This window comes from Schistocerca nitens, chromosome 4, assembly GCF_023898315.1.
Source record: "Schistocerca nitens isolate TAMUIC-IGC-003100 chromosome 4, iqSchNite1.1, whole genome shotgun sequence".
NCBI classification, from domain to species: Eukaryota; Metazoa; Arthropoda; class Insecta; order Orthoptera; family Acrididae; genus Schistocerca; species Schistocerca nitens.
The window spans coordinates 187,589,050-187,593,043 of NC_064617.1; positions in this window are offsets into that span (position 1 = coordinate 187,589,050).

Genomic DNA, 3,994 nt, shown 5'->3' on the forward strand with positions numbered 1-3,994 from the left:
TTTCGCCACACTGCCTTAACGGATACGTTCCTCGTACGTTCCTCATTGATTTCTGTGGGTGTTTGAAGCAGTGTTGCTTGTCTGTTAGCACTGACAACTCTATGCAAACGCATCTGCTCTCGGTCGTTAAGTGAAGGCGTTCGCCCACTACGTTGTCCGTGATGAGAGGTATTGCCTGAAATGTGGTATTTTCGGCACACTATTGACTCTGTGGACCTCGGAATACTGAATTCTCTAACGATTTCCGAAACTGAATGTCCCACGCGTCTAGCTCGAACTACCATTCCGTATTCAGAGTCTGTTAATTCCCATCGCGCGGCCACATTCGTGTCGGAAACCTTTTCACGTAAATCACCAGAGTACAAATGATGGCTCCGCCAACGCATTGCCCTTTTTACTTTGAGTACCGCCATCATTTTATGTGCACATCACTATCCTAAGACTTCAGTCACATCAGTTTAAAGTACGTAGTCTTGTAGTCGTTCACAAGACCAACCCGTCGTCTTCGTGATTCATTGTTCTTCAAAATTGGCTGGTTTTTCTGTATCGACTATCCTTTGCTCCAGCCGGAATACATGTTAAGGTAACGATGACAGAATCTAATCCTTCTATGAACTGTCGCGAAAAATTGTGCCCAACCAATAGCTATGCCTACAAAGGGATGATCGTTACTTGATACTTGTAAAGCTTTCGTGACTAAAGCGTAACAAAGTTGCACCGTAAAAATTTAACATATGACATATTATTTCTCAGGAATGTCTCCGCTTTACGACACACTTCTGCGCGTCGTCCTGCCTAACTTTTATGGCGCCAGTTTACTCACGCCAGTGCTGAGAATGTTTCTCCTGCGCCCCGGAGCGCGGCGTTACATCATTCTCGAAGCACGTGATGTTAAGTGCATGAAATATTCATGAAAACTATGGTTATCATTTCGTGGAAGCCGTCAATCTGATGTTCATTACATGCAACGCCAGCTGATAATGATAGAGGCGAGGATGGGCTTCATCAGCATTCGCGCGCCTTCAGTAAAACTCAGTCGCTGCACGATAATCCCATTCAGAGACACGGCGCGAGCGGGATTAGTACCGGGAAATACACACAGCCCGAAAAATGACACCGGGTAATTATGGACGCAGACCGCTGCCCACCGGTTCGGCATGTATATTTTCTCTTAGTGAAGTCAGTCTCGGATATGTAAACGACGTTACATCACGTTTTACTGATTTTCCGTGGAATAATGCCATATTTTCACACAGTACGCTGCGACAAAGCAGAGCTAATGACGTCAGATCTCATTCAGTATTCCTCCAGTAAAGGAAAACTGTGCAACTCTTATTTTCTCTCAATAATTATCTTAATAAAAGTCGTTCTCATAGAAAAAACATGTATACTGGCTTTTTTAATGATATGATGCTCCTGCTCGAAAGTTCAAATGGCTCAAATGGCTCTGAGCACTATGCGACTTAACTTCTGAGGTCATCAATCGCCTAGAACTTAGAACTAATTAAACCTAACTAACCTAAGGACATCACACACATCCATGCCCGAGGCAGGATTCGAACCTGCGACCGGAGCGGTCGATCGGCTCCAGACTGTAGCGCTTAGAACCGCACGTCCACTCCGGCCGGCTGCTCGAAAGTGAATAATAATAGAGGTTTTCGGCAAAAGCGTATATAGAGCTGTTAAAAAAGAGAAGGGAAACAGGTTTTCAGGAAAAAGTTTTTATTTATCGGAACCGTAGATAACACAACACATAGAAAAGGGAAGACTAAGGTGTACGTTTTGTCGATGTCGAGGCCATTACAGAAGAAACACAAACTGAGATTGGGAAAGGTAATCAGACTTATCCTGCACATAGTAACCATCCCGGCATTTCCATAGAGCCATTTAAGGAAGTAGTGAGAAACCTTTATTTAGATGGCGAGAAGAGGAATTGAACGCAGGTCTTCCCGACTGCAAATTCAGTACCTTGCCACTGTTCCATTCCACTCGATTACAACAGATTTGATGCTGCTCGTCACGCTATTCTAATCATTACATATCTATTTAGCTTTGCATGAGATCACGGTTCCATATAACGCTACACATCGAACAGACGTTTTTAGCAAATTCTTCCGAATTCTTGTATTAATATTAGATGTTGACAAGTTTCTCTTTTCCAGTAAATGTTTCTCGATATTCTACGAATTTTTATGCCTTATTCGCCTTTATTATGAATATTTATTTTTCTGCCCAGCAGTTTTCATTTTACAGCCATCAGCTCGTTCCTTTTTGAACGCTCCTTATACATTAACGAAAATCAAAATGGAAACATCTGTGATAAGCAGTCCACAGGAGAACTGATCGAACAGTCCTCGGCAGTACTACCGATCCAAAGTACCCAGCGGGACAATATTTTGGCGATCAGACATGTTACAATCTTCAGTTGCGCTGACGAACTACAGTTCTTAAGCGCACCTAACGATGGCATGTCTGATCGCCGAAATACGGTGCCCGTTTGACACCAAGGACCAGCAATACACCCGTGGACTGTTCTGTCAACAAATATGCCGGAAGAAACTGAAGAAACACGACAAAAAAATTGTTAAATGCTACAGGCTATAGGTTATTTTAAAAGTACGTGGTGTAGTAGTCATTCACAAGAACGAAGCTTGTAGCATCTCATTTCGTAATCTAATTCCTTCGTCATGGCAAGGCTTTATACGATAACATACTGTCATTTCTCTTTTACTTTTGTTGATGTCCATCTTACAACCTCTTTTCGACGCACTATCCACTCCGTTTAACTTATCTTCGAAGTTCTTTGCCGTCTCTGACAGAAATACAATGGCATTCTCAAATCTCAAAGTTTTCACGGTAAATAATGACAGCCAAACAGTTGCAGGATAAAGATTTATTGATTCTTGACCACGGTTTCGGTATATCTAAATATATCTTCATCAGAAGCAAAAATACACTACAATCACGTCTTGCAGTGGAGGTACATAAAACAATCGTCGTTAGTCGTTAAAGTTAAAGTATCACCTCCATTTGTACAGCATATTTATGAAGAAATCTCAAAGTTTTTATTTCTTCTCACTGAACTATGTTTCCCTTTTCCAAATTTCTGCCTGGAATCATATACAGTTTTGTTAATTTAAAGATAGAATAATATCGAGGGTAGGCTACAGCTCTCTCTCTCTCTCTCTCTCTCTCGTCGAATATGGACATGGTGTCTGTTCTTTCGGACATAAGGTACCGGGTGATCAAAAAGTCAGTATAAATTTGAAAACTTAATAAACCACGGAATAATGTAGATAGGTAAAAATTGACACACATGCTTGGAATGAGATGGGGTTTTATTAAAACAAAAAAAAAAAAAACAAAGTTCAAAAAATGTTCGACAGATGGCGCTGGACAGAAAAACGTCAGTAACTGCTACCGTGACGGGTGAGAGGTACGCCGATATGTTACAGAATCGCATCATCCCCAGCCTGGCTTATAAACACCTGCTGGAACGTACGATGTTTATGCAGGATGGCGCTCCACCCCATACTGCTAGACGCGTGAAAGATCTCTTGCGCTTGTCGTTTGGTGATGATCGTGTGCTCAGCCACCACTTTCGTCATGCTTGGCCTCCCAGGTCCCCAGACCTCAGTCCGTGCGATTATTGGCTCTGGGGTTACCTGAAGTCGCAAGTGTATCGTGATCGACCGACATCTCTAGGGATGCTGAAAGACAACATCCGACGCCAATGCCTTACCATAACTCCGGACATGCTTTACAGTGCTGTTCACAACATTATTCTTCTACTACAGCTGTTGTTGAGGAATGATGGTGGACATATTGAGCATTTCCAGCAAAGAACATCATCTTTGCTTTGTCTTACTTTGTTATGCTAATTATTGCTATTCTGATCAGATAAAGCGCCATCTGTCGGACATTTTTGCACTTTTGTATTTTTTTGGTTCTTGGTTCAAATGGCTCTGAGCACTATGGGACTTAACTACTGTGG